General features: G+C 39.7%; 1 pseudogene; it reads right to left on the reverse strand.

Annotated features, from left to right (window-relative positions):
- Window positions 1-10060: 10060 nt before the first annotated feature.
- Window positions 10061-14115, reverse strand: LOC145797781 (RINT1-like protein MAG2; annotated as a pseudogene).
- Window positions 14116-14185: the final 70 nt, after the last annotated feature.

Below are 14185 nucleotides of genomic sequence, written 5' to 3' on the forward strand. Positions count from 1 at the left end.
ACGCAAGGGTCGACCCTTGGTGTGGTGGTGTCGACCCTTCAGCAAGAAAAGACAATGCTGGCAACAAGCAAGGTGTCGACCATTGGACAGGAAGGGTCGACCCTAAATTCCAACAACTAATACCCAGATTCTGCAATATACAAGGGTCGACCCTTCCCAGACTAGTGTCGACCCTTGTGGACAACAACAAGAGGCAGGTGTCGACCCTAAATTCCAGTGACACTTACAAAAACTTCACTAACAAGTAAGGGTCGACCCTTAGAAAGGCAGGTGTCGACCCGAGAATAGAATTTCTAAGTTCCCAAGGAACTTTTTGACAAGAACAAGTGCAAACAAACAAACCCAACGAGTTTAAATCGGATCATACTCCTCCAAAGCCAACATTCAACAACTCCAAAGACTCCCAAAAATGAAAATAAGGGAATTAAATACACGCTCCAATGGATTAAAGGATGCGGGTGTTACACTTTCACTTGGAGAGAATTCAATATTTCATTTTCCCTCATGCACATAGAATTCAAAATTTTAGCTTGATTCTCATATTGAAATCTTGAGCAAATGAGTGTGCTCTCATCTACTATAAATAGAGGAAAGACTTTCCATATTCCTTTAAGTTTCCATTGGAGGTCTTTCTTTGAAGATATCCGTGAGATGGAGCTTTTAGTTCTTTTCATGCATATATATAGACAGAGAAATAAATAAATAAATAAATAAAATATTCAGATAAATAGTTTCAGACAATTTGAATAAAACAGTTTAAAGATTTCAATTTCAAATCCTAACCGGCTGTTGGTTTGGGCATTAGTTCAAATATTTGAAATTCTGGTAGTGTTTATAAAAAAAGGACACACCTTTTCTTTATTTGGTATCTGTTCGAGTTCCTTTTAAGGGGCTCTCTTCTATAGCCCATAGTCACTAAGCTTTTCCTCTTGTTCCTTGCCTGTTTTCATTCTGATATTTTCTGGGTTAAGGTTCTGGTTCAGAAAACAATTAAGAAATACCATCTTAGTATTGTTTTCTTATTATAGGCATTATATCCTAGAAATATAATTTCCAAGAGTCCTTTTTGTATAATAAAGGGGAAATTACTATCTTAAAGAAAGCATCATGGATGTGCCTTGCCTTTATTGTGTTTTTCTTCTTTATTTAAATTTGAGTCTTTTTCATACACTTTTTTATTCTTTTATACAACACATACATATACGAAAATCCCAAATAAATACATATAAATGTACAAAAATCCAAGACATGTAGACAAACCCAATCAAATAATGTTAAGAAATCCAAATCAAAAGAGAAATATGTGTTCAATTACATAAGTGATGGAGTTGCAAAGAGGGGGAAAGGGGAAACAAGGAGAATTGTTCAATAGGGTTACAGATTGGGGAAGGTGGGGTGGTAGGGAGGGACAGAGTTGAGAAGTGAGAAGAAAAAGAAGAGATTCAACAAACAAAGAGAGAGAGAGAGAGAGAGAGAGAGAGAGAGAGATAGAGTAGGAGGGAGGGAGTACCATACCTTAAGAAAACGTTGATAAAGAGAGACAGAGAAAACTGAAAGTGATTAGGTGGGAAAGAGTTAACTATATTTGTTTGCAGAGCCTCTAGAGCTCTTCAATTGTAGCCAGTGAAAAAATCTATTGGTAAAGTAGCCAGTGTAATGGCCAGCCCGTTGGAGGCCCAAAATTGGAATCACATTGGCTAAAATGCCTAACAAGCCTCTTTTAGCTATTCTGTGACACTTTTGTTTCTGGGTCCACTCGAGTGTGGAAAGTCACGCTCGAGCAGAAAATTTTAACTCCTAGTATCTTTTGAGTTTGCAGGCAGGACACTCAAGCGCAGGAAGTGGCGCTCAAGTGGAGAATGTTTGTTCCCAGTTGTTTCCCTGTAGCTTTGGAAAACATCTGGGACTTGTCATTTTATGCTTGAGTAAGAGATTCATTGCTCACGCAGGCCTCTAAGTTTGTGTCTTACGCTCGAGCATGGAAGGTGGCGCTCGAGCGGACTACGCGAATTCAGCAACTTTAAAAATGTGATTCTAGATCATTCCTTACACTTTTCATTTCAATCTTCCCTCTTCTCTCCTCATTTTCGAAGAACCCTAGTTTCTCACTCTAAAATACCTTCCATTCCACTAAGATTTGGCTTAGATCACCTAGCAAAGAGTGAAGAAGACTTGGAGATCTTACTTTTCCACCGATCGAATCTTGGTTTCGCAAAGGATTCTTCAAGGGGCTTCATTTTCCTTCTACTTGTTGAGGTAGGGATACTTTTACCCTAGTATTTCTTTGTTTTAAAGAGTTGTGACTTATGAGCCCATTTGAGAATATTGTTGGATTAATTCCATGTTTTACATAAATTAACCATTTTTACTTGACTCTTGCTTGAAATTTCTTTACACTCTCTTCTCAAAACATGTATATAAAAGTTGTTGAAACCCATATCTATGATAAAAGAGACAAACCCCCAAATTTGGTGAAACCTTAAATTCTCAAGTTAAGTAGAAAACACCAAATTGAATGGAATTTACTTTACTTCATGAAATGTTATAAATAATGAAGGAATGAAAGATGTGGATGTTATTTTTCGTGAATGTTGTGTGGCATTCCATTCTTTGGTGATGTTGGATGCTTGTGGAATTGTTGATTGTGCATGAGTCCGGGTAAGAGTTGGCTTTGGAAAATGTGGTGTTGCGTTGGTACCACGCGGGTGGTTTAAAAAGGTGCCCAAATGCCTTATCTAGGCTTATCGCTGGACGAATGTGGGAAAAATGATTTTTGGGTGTCCACACAGTACCGGCGTATAATATCCGACGAAAGTGGAAAAACAGATGATTTTCTTTGGGTGTCAACTCCTCTTCGTATAATAGCCAGCAAATATGGAGGCAGTCTTCAGAACAAAAGAAAAAGGGCATTTTAAATTAGACTCTTACAGATGGACTCATAGCTTGTTTTCTATGGTTGTGAATGTTTAATTGTTGTAATTGATGACGTGATTAGTAATTGTCATTGTTTGGTTGTTATGAATTTATATGATTGTTAAAGATCGCATATGGGGATAAGTTTCTTTGTAAAGTCTTGCTGTAAGGATACCATAATCTTATTCAAAGGATTAAATACTTGGGTAAATGTGTTCCTACTGGGCATATAGCTCAACCTTATTTTTATATTTCAGGAATTGACGAAGCACCATCTCCTTGATGGATGGGATCAAGCAATAGCTCATTTTGGAAATAGTTGATTCACGTGTACTTTGTTGTTTTGAATTGGGATTTTTTGTAACAAGACTATCAATGTATTTCGTTGTTATTGTACACCCTAGACACTTATGTTTTGTAAGGCCATCTAGTTCATTGAACTAGTGTATGAATTCTGAATATTGTAGGACGGTACCTGGTGAATTGTAATCCCTCACCTCTTAGTTTAATGCAAAAGATAATTTTTAGGTATAAAAATTCATGTTTTTATCTTAACATATTCTTGTGACAGAATTACAGGGTGTTACAAATGGTATCAGAGCCTAGGCTACAATACATTGGGCTTGTGGGAAGTGACGTGTTTCACAATAGGGTCCTTAGGCTAGGATGGAACGCTTAGGATGCCTTGTGTGATATGTGTCCTTGTGTGAATATGTGGGTATGGGGTTAAAATCCTATGATATGGCTTTTGCCCATTGCATTCATCAAAATCCTTTTGGAAAGTCATTTGATCACTGATCTTTCCACTTGAGGTCCTTGATTGCCATGGAATTAGCTAATATCTTAGGAGGACAACTCATGTGTGCTTTTATGTGATTGTATGCGTGATTGTTTGGATTATTCTATGTGGAAGTTTGTGTGGTTACAAGGTGAATAAGTTTGAGGAGTAAAAATGGAGCACATAGGTACGAAAAATTGGTCTAGCATTTAATATTGTCTCTACTTCTTATAGATGTCAGGACGTGCTGGAGCTCGCGGTAGACCTCATCGGGGAGGCTGGAATATTCCAGTCTAACCCGAGATCCCTCCTCAAAAAGAAGGATTGGGTCAAAACAATATACCCATTCCACCGGCCCAAGAAGTTATGGGGGCCTTGGCTAGGGAAATGACAAGGGCTCTAAGGGAGTCCATGGAGATATTGAGAGTCGAGTAAGCAGCTAGAACCATTGAGGAAGAAACAAGAGCTTCCTTTTTGAAAAAGGAGTTCTTTCGTTCTAATCCAGCCGAGTATAGCGGTGAGCCTGGTCTGATGGAAGCTGATGAGTGCTTGGAACAAGTAGTCAATTCCTTTGAAATTTTAGACATTCGAGAGAACGAATTGCGGGTGGCATTAGCGGCCTATCAATTGAAAGGGGAGGCTGGGCAGTGGTGGAAAGCCATAAAACATAGAGTTTAACATACTTGGGAAGCATTTGTGCAAGCTTTCCAAGATAAATTCCTCCCTCCCATGGCTAGGAAGCTATTGAGGATGCAATTTAAAGAGTTATTGAAACTAGATACACCAGTGGCGAAGTTTGAAGCCAAATTCACTAGTCTCTCGCGTTTTCCACCCGAATTAGTGGCAATAGAAGAGTGAAGGTGCCTCAAATTTGAAAAGAGGTTGAGGCCGAAAATTTTAATGAAGGTGGTTGGCAATATGATACGTGATTACGACCGCTTAGTTGAAGCAACAGCTCATGTGGAGATTATTGTAGAGGCTGAAGAGGCAAGGAAAAGATTGAAGAGTGCAGGACATTTCGATGCTATGAGTGACATGGGTTCTTCAAAACGGTCTAGCAGTTCATCATCGTCCTTTCAATTGCCTCCACAACAAGCTAAATCCTCTAGTCATGTGACGAACGGAAGTTCGGGAAATATGACCTGAGTTACTGGTGCTTGTTATAGATGTGGCCAAATGGGTCATTGTGGATGCCCCCCGAACGTCCCGAGAGGGAAATCCCGGTTTGTTCATTTGGGCTTACTACAGTTCGGACTCAAATTGTCACAGTTCTTAATCTGAACCAAAGAGTCCAAATCTAGCAAATCGTTTTGGAAAATAGATTTTTGTAAAGAAGTGCCAAACATGGACTGCTTTGCCAGATACAGAGTCGCCACCTAAATATTTTATTTTGGGGAAATTTAGGAAACCCTGACTCGTTTGCCTAAGGCCACGTGTCCGTCATCACCAGAGTTGCCTCGGCTCGGGAACTTGGGTACGATTGGGGAAGGTCAGCTATGAGCACCCCCTCTCGCCCGATCCGAAGATCGGCCTCTACTAACCATGATATCTTATTTTGAAAACATTATACATTCTTATTCCGATTATTAGCCTAGATTTACTATGTGATGCGCACAGCATAACAAGAATAGACTGAGTCGCCTGAATTGGGACAAAGCATTTCATGTTTGTTTTGAAAACAGTTTGCTACTCGCAAGTAGGCTAAAATGCAGGTTTTGCCAACCTCAAGTGGGCTTAGAAAAGATGGTTTTGCCACTGTCTAGTGGGCTTAAAACTCATAGTCTATGCATTATTCTAATTCAGATAACCCAGCCTTCACCCACAGGCATTCAGGCAGATATATCACATAAGCATATAGCCTCATGGTAAGCATGCTAATATGGCAACACTCACGCGCATGCAAGATGTTAAAGCATAAGAGCTTACCTAGTACTCCAAGCCAAAACAGAAACCAGTTAGTAATCAAATGCATGATCCTAGTTCATGTTAAGATGGCTAATGCAACACATACAGAATGCAACTAGAATAGACTCGGCTAATCTAAGAATGGCATGTGAAATGCGACAACTCGATACGCGTATTCAAGTTGGAATGGAAATACTATGCAGTTAGTATGATGCGCCGAGCCCGGTGTGTGCAAGACTGATGAATGATGCACGCATGCATAGCATAAGGTATGCTAAATTAAACATGCCCTAAACTAACCATCGAAAGCTAGTAAATAAAAGGGAAGAAAGACGTGGGGTTGGAAGACATACACACACTCACGCACACTTAATACACAATTGCCCTCACTCAGAGGGTCCGAATAAATAATACAGATTTAACTAATTAACTAGCTGACTAACTAATTAATTAATTACAAAACTTCTAATTAATCAACAAATTAATTACAAAAAGAAGGTGGCCGCAGCCCCGCCTCGGAATGATGGGATGATGCATGCTCGATTTGCCGTGCCCGAAAACCCGGTACCATGCCACTGTTGCCTCTGTTTACACTGCCTTGCTCCTCTGAAAGATATGAAAGTTTCCAAAACTGCTTTGAACTTCCTCCTGAGTGTTTTGGATTTCCACTGGCCAGAACAAAATTCCACCGGCCATGGGAATGGGATTATCGGCCAAATCTTGTGTCATCGGCTGGACAATGATGGCCGGTAGGCACAAAAAGTGGTCGACCGGCCATTTCTATCTGCAGAGCCCTGTTTTGACAGCAGTAGAGGACAGGCAGTGCATGGTATGGAATTTTCAAAGCAATGTGTGCATGGCCACTCTCCCAATCATGCTATAGACTCAAGGAAGCATGGCCCTCGGTACTCGGCCCACCAATCACGTACTTCGATGCATGGTGGCCAAAGGCACCAAGTTTGCAACTCAATATAAATGCATGCAACAAAGCAAATGAGTGCTAACGCCCTATCATGTTGAGATCAAAGGGATCGGCGACCGAAGAGTGAGACGTGTTTCGTCACTTTAAGTACAAACATGCCTCATTCCTCATGCTCGGTTTGACACCCCAAACCAAGCAAAAATGCAATGCCTGTGTGAGATGTGACTTAAGTATGCACATGAGGCTAAAGTACCAAAACATGCCAAATGTAATGTGACATATAATGCAATTATGCAATGTGCCAAACATGCGATGCAAACATGATGTGCAACTAGCTAAGCAACAATGCAAACATGCAAAGATGATATAATGCAAACATGAGACCAAAGTAATGCAACATGCCAAAACATGCAATTGTGGACTTAAACAAAAATGGGAGGCCTCAGGCATGCCCCAAAACGGTGGCCATAGATGATGCATAAGGACACAAATCATGCATGCAAGCATGCACATACCAAGGCCTATCACCTAAGCATGGAAGGGGCAACTTCATGGACACTTAAAGGTGATAAATGTGGACATTAAACACTTATGTTAAAATCTGAAAAGCATGCGAAGGATGATGCCAAAACATGCTAGGAAATGGATGCGAGATGGAAGGCATTCAAGGCCACAAAAGAGGGCATTACTCAACACCTACCCTAAGCAAACATGGCATGGATTTTTCAAGGCAAGACAGAGTTTTATCATGCACAAATGAGCCCCAAAACCCACTGATACGGCAACCCAAAGCCTCAAACACATAGGCATGCACAATGCTTTATTTCGAGGCACAAAAGGACACCTCTTCAAGGCATGGAAGGAATGATGAATGCAAGCATACAAGCATGGATTATGGACTGAAATATGATCTCCAATGATGCCAATTCATGAGAATAAGCTAAGCTAAGCATGCTAGTGACCCACACACTCAAGGCTTACAAGCCAAAATGCAAAGAGGCTATACCAAACATGGCAAACATGATCAAATCAGTACCCAGCAGACCTCAAGCATGATGAAATATGACCAAAAGCTTCATGAAGTCAAGCTAGAACCTACAAGCATGGAGGCCTAAATGCATGGTACCCTTCTAGGCAAAATGAAGGAATGCAAGGCAAGTACATTGTGCATGCAAGGGGCCATAAATCCGACCAAAGACAGAGATATAATATGACCATATAACACCCAAAAAACCTCTGAAATGGAGCCAAAAACAACTAAGCATGCATGCTACCCCTGTGAGCCAAAAACATGAACAAATGAGACACAAAGGGAGAGGGGTGTCCCTCCCCTATGCAAGACCTCAAAACCTCTTCTTCACCACTGAAAATCCTCTGGATTTCAGTGGTGAGAAGGCCAATGCACAAAGGTATTCAAAGCTTAACAAGGAGAGCACAAAAAGGGCCAAACAAGGCCTAAGAGGGAGAGGTTGACCCCCAACACTAAAATGACCTTAATGAAGTGTCTTAAACACAAAAAAAAAAAAAAAAAAAAAAAAAAAGAACTTTTATATGTTATACACAAAGCTCAAAACAGCATGCAAAGGGGGTTAAAAGCTAGTGCAAGATTGGGGAAAATAAAGCAATAGTGTTACCCTTGAAGAACACTTCAAGAACAGCAAGTTCAGCCACCTTCTTCTGATCAAAACCAGCTCAAAACTTCAAGAACAAACCCTCAACACCTCCAAAGTTGAATTATGGTGTAATGCTAGGTGACTTAGTGCAAAACTAAGAACAAAACACACTTTTTGGCTCTCTAACACACACAAATGAAGAGAGAGAGGGGGATATAGAGAGAGAAGGTGTATATATCAGATATATATGTATTAGGTCTGGTTTTTGTTGAACCCCCTCAAAGGAGAGGGAAGGTCTCCTTATATAGAGCAAGATGGAGGCTTAAGCTTCCAAGAGAAGCTAGCAAAAGGGGTCAAGGCTTCTAAAAGAAGCTAAGGCAAAGGGTCCAAGGCTTCCTTAGGAAGCTGAGACAGGTGTCTAAGCTTCTTGAGGAAGCTAAGACAAAGGTCCAAGCTTCCCCAAGAAGCTAGACCAAAAGGGTGCAAAGGGTGCAATTCCTCCATACACGTGTATGGAGGACAGATCCGTGCACTCCAGCTGGCACAGCTGGCATGCACACTGCCTGAAAAAGGCAAAAAAGGGGTACCGGCCAGAAAAGGAGTCCATCGGCCAAATAAATAGTTGGTCGACCTCACAAAGTGCCGGCCGGCCATCACCAATGGCCGGTGGCAAGAAGACACGGCTGGTAGCCTCAAGACATGGTCGGTGAGGCGTAGGGATGGCCAACAAGCCATTCTCTACCTCCCAAAGCAAAAACCAACAAGTGTTTGGTCCAACCAAGCACAAGACAACCGAGTTGAGAGATCCTGAGGCACGGCGCGTAGCCGAGACCTCCGAGAACTCAAAACGAACACGAACATGGATGATCACCGAGTGTTCAAACGGTGACGTCCAAGTCTTGAGGACAGTCAAAAATGGGGTGTCTACAGTCATAAGGCTGTAGAATGCGAACAGAAAAGTGGAGCACGGTCCCAAACTATGCATCCATAAGGTTAACTTCAGAATAGGTGCCAACCCCAATCTTGTTATCAATGTGGTCAGCCACGACATTTAAAGAAGTTTTGCCCACAGAAAGTAGGGACTCCAAGTGTGGCAGGGTCTAGACAGTCTGGAGGTTTATAGATGGGTCAGGGACAGAGGCAATCTTATCAGCTGGCCCAGTCAGAACAAACATCTAGGATAGTTTAGGGAGCCACGTCTGCTCAATCTGCACAACAAGCGTATGTTCAGAGGAGTGAGGTAGGGGAGTAGATGTCACAAGGAAAAGTGTATGCTGTCACCGCTTCCAAGCAAGCGTCGGGGCCATCGGTTATAAGAGGTACATTTCTCATTTTCAATACTTTAGGCTAGTCTATTGATTGACACTAGGGCATCACATTCATTTATTGCCACATCATTGTTGGGGTCAAAAAATTGGCAACTGCAGTCTTCACTCACAGTCACTGCTGGAAATTAGGCTTTTAGCGGCGTTTAAAAAACGCCGCTATAGGTACCAAAAACGTCGTCAATTCTTTTTGTGACGTTTAATACCAAACGCCGATGACGCGGCCGTCGCTATAACTTTATGGCGTTTTGAAAACGTCGCTGTATTAGTATAGGCGGCGTTTTTAAAAACGCCGCCAAATGCCCTGCCCTAACAATACTGTGACGTCAGTATGATTTTAGCGACGTTTTTAAAACGCCTTCATAGGTTTTTTTAATTTTAAAAATTCCAACCGTTATAGTGGCATTTGAAAAACGCCGTCTTATCTTTCTTTTCTTTTTTTGGTTTTGAAATTGTACTAATTTTATGTGATTGAACTAAAAGAACACCAATAATAAAACTAAATAACACTAATATGAAATAATAACTCCCATTCAAATAACAAATATAGTATTAATTCACTTTCCCATTCAATTTAATATAGCATTAATTTTTTCACAAAATAATATATTCAAAAATTGAATTCACAATTCTCAATCAAAAAATTACTACCTTATATACAAAGCCACAAAAGTTAAATCCAAAACCGACATTTTTCCTTGCAGATAATCAAGCGCTGCAATGAACTGTTTAGATACTGCCCAACCTACTTCACCCTTTTCTTGCCATTGCTTCTTGTTCTTCATATAATCTTGGCCAATTCATCACTATGTTTCAATCCCATCTCAAGAAAGAAGACATCTTCACACCATTCCTTCAAAACGGACTCAAAATAGTGACCGGCATTAATGGATTTTGTAACTTTGATTAAAGCATCATCATCAGTCAGGGCTGTCAGGCCCTCGGCTTCTTGGCATCTGAGAAATAAACAATCCAAAAATTTGCGTACAAGAGGTACACCAGACAATCGGATAAAAACCTTGACCTTAAATAAATGGTTGGCACTGATCGAGAACGATCAACCACAGATGATAAGCGCCGAAGAAAAGCACTGGAAGTTGCAGGAGATTTATAATCTTCTGGACCAGAGACAACTCCTCCCTGAATTTTGGTTGACCAGTTTCTCTCATTCTCCATCTCAGGTTTTAGCTGATCAAACATGTCAGTAATCTCTATCTCTGCCCACAAATCAAGCCAATCAGGTCGATCACAAAATACAGATAGAGAAGAAATTTTCTTTCCATCTTCTTGGAAGGAAGGCAAGATTCCCAGTCTGTGCTACCAGAGATTGTACTCTTTTATCAAAGCTAATCATCAAGTCAACAAGATGAAGCCAGGATATTCTAACCTGGGAGCGAACACTGGTGACACTCTCTTCTTCAAGCTGACCAACATATATAGGAAATATCTCCTTTGCTAAGTATGTTGATAGGGAGGACACCATTACTGAAATCCATTCTTCTCTGCAACTGTAACCTGATAGCATTGCTTCATCAACTAGGGGTTGCAATAACTCATCCATGGAGTCTACATAATCCCGAGTAATCTTATATACAAGAGCAAACATGAATTCTGGCTTATCAACCCACTTTGAGAAATGGCGTTGGGATGCAATTGCTAAAGGGTTCACCAGCTCCTCAATAGACCAAAGTGGCTGGTGCAGGGCAACTTCCCTATTATGCCCCGCTAGTTGCCGAGATTTTCTTTGTCTCTGCAATTCCTGCAGGCTGCATAATGCGACAAAATTTTCACAGTACTGATGCTTGAGGTCCCCTTGCATTGTAAAAAGAGGATTTTGCACTTCAGCTGGTTTCCTTGCATCTGAATCTGAGGAATTCAACATGGACAAAGGTGGTGGCCATCCAAGTGAAGTAAGAAGGGCCCTGTAATCTGCAATTGCCTGGGGCCTTAAAATGGCTAATGCTCGATCTACTCTGTGATCAACAGCTGAAAGTAGACGTGCCCACTGAGGACGTGTTTTTGTAACTGAAGCTAGAACATCTTCAGTTAGTTTGAGTGATTTAATAGCAAGCAAATGCACATCCTGCAGAGACTACGAAATTAGAAAGGAAAAAAAGAGACCATTGTTTATTCCAATCAGTCTAAAGGGCACTCACTTCTGAATTCTGTGTGGAAGAATGCTTCCTTAGGTTTCTGTTTATTGTGGAAGATACTGCATCTTCAATATCACCAACCAAAGTATCAAGCTTTAATGCTGTCTCTGAAAGATCCAAGAAGCGTATTGAAAGAAGAAAAAATCCGATTAGAATTAAAACAAATAAAATTAGGCATAGGAATAAGGTTACCACAAGGTATATGATAGAAAGCTTGATATATAAATTGTTGGGCCCATTTCCTAATAGCTTAAGCTTTTGGAAAATTGGTGACTTAATCAGAGCTCAGGCTGAAAAAGGTCTTCAGTTCCAGTCTCTCCATTGGCACTTGGTATTCGGTTCCCATTTGGTTTCTTTTTCTATGTATGGCTTTTGGCTTCTCCTTCTGTTTGGTTCTCTGTTTGTCTCTCCACATAAATCCTCTAGTATACAGATAGATGCAACTTACCTTAACATCTCGATGAAGAATATGATTCACATGTAAGTAGTCAAGAGCCATAAGCAATTGAGCCCAAAATGCCATGACATTTCCGTAATCTGAAGTGTGCCTCAAATCCATCGAAATTTACTTTTCTTTGGATTGTGATAAAGACATTTAACTGCCCCGATTTGTGACCAAATTTAATGATTACAGTAATGATACCTCCCATTTTGGACCTTCAATTTTAAACTCCCAATGACATGGTAAATATTCATTAGATAAATACTTTAACGAAACGGTAAATATCCATTAGATAAGTATACTTTAATGAAACTTTGAAGTCACATGACTTATGATATATCACTTGAGATTAATTTAGGAATCTAAAGCTAGAGATTTAAAATATTTCTAAAATCATAATGAAAAGTCTCATTGATTATTACAAAGGGCAATAATAAAAGCAATAGGACACATTAATCACACAATAAGAGTATTATCAACTTCACTTTTTCATTATTACCACACAACAGGACACATTAATCACACAATGTGAATATTGTAAGTCAATTACACCGAGTATTTACTTATGAATACCTGTGTTCTTAGCTGCAGGTGCTGCTGCCCTGTTATTCATAAACCCCAACATTGTGAGAGCTAAGTCATCAATTGAAAGCTAAATATTGAAAGAACAAAAAGAACTAAACTGACAAATAGAATATGGCATGCAAAGCACGGTAAATTAGTATTGATGCAATGAGATAAGCTATAGAATTGTCTTCTGTTTACTTATACTGATAGTATTGATGGAATGAGATCCAAAGGCATATAACATTCATGGGTACTTGATCTCAACTTTTTCAAACTATTCTACTGTTTTTAAATGCTAGTTCTGAAAGTCGTAATTGTTTTTCATATATGCAGAATTCCACTAAAAGGGCATTTCCTCTGCCTAAGAACGTAAGAACCCTTGTAAATGCATGCTGCCTAGATACCAAGCCTTAAAATCATGAATACCTCTTCAACAGTATGTGTGACTACGTTAATTTTGGACTTGCAATAGGTTTTGAATGGATGTTTCATACTTATCATCTTCTCATCTTCACAAGTTTTTCCCTTCCCTTAACCATTATTCAGTCTATAATTTTTTGCCATGTGGCGTGTCAATTTTTTTAATTATTAATTTTTTGCTAGACATGTTGGCAACACTTCATGAACATGTTATTGTACATCATCTGTTGTTCCACTTTTATTTTTCTTCATGAAGTGTGCTCAATTCTTTTTTTTTTTTTTCAAATAATAGAACATGTTTGAATGCATGTCCAACACATATCGGGGCATGTCTGAAATGTGTAGGAGGCTTAGAGCATGAGGAGTGTCATAGGCATAGAGCATGTCCAAGTGTCATTCTCCAACATAGACACATACTTTTGTAGAAGTGTATGTGTTTCTTACACTACCTCCGCAATACAATGTGCTTGGACATGTTAAGTAATTAAACTATTAATTTTGAGCACCCTTCGATATTGCATAGATTTTCCTACTTGTCTAAAGAAGGAATCAAATAAACCTCAAATATTGAAAAACTGGAGAACTGCTATAAATGTCAGACGCATATAACCTATGATACAAAAAAGAAAAAAAGAGAATAAAGTCACATTTGATTCACTAACATGGAAGTGAATATTCAAGTACATTTAACCTGGCAAAAAGATGAATAATGCTGATCTTCTAGCCACTTCTCAGCATATCTTGATGGTGGACCAGACACTGAAATCACCTGCAAACCTCCAAGAAGAATAAAGGAAGATGTATGTACCTTAGATGAAAAGTTTGAAAACACTGTTGTTTTTTTAGTCGTTTTCGTTTTCTTATCGTAGATGAAACAAAGATGGACTAGATTAATAAGGAGGCTACAACTTACCAATATGTTCCGGGCCGGTTAAAGACCAGTCGAGAGGCACCTTCTAAAACAAAATCCAGCAGAATATAGGATAGTCCAGACAGAGATGATCTAATGTTTGATCTTGAGAAATAAACAATACTCCGACTTAGCTTGGTATATGTGATTCGTCCGCAAGAATACATCAAGAAAACAAATCATAAAGTTTTCTAAAAGGAAGTTTGTGTAATTGCAAGTTATATGCATTTGGGCTAA

Source organism: Camellia sinensis, chromosome 8, assembly GCF_055761805.1.
Source record: "Camellia sinensis isolate YWXY chromosome 8, ASM5576180v1, whole genome shotgun sequence".
Lineage (NCBI taxonomy): Eukaryota > Viridiplantae > Streptophyta > Magnoliopsida > Ericales > Theaceae > Camellia > Camellia sinensis.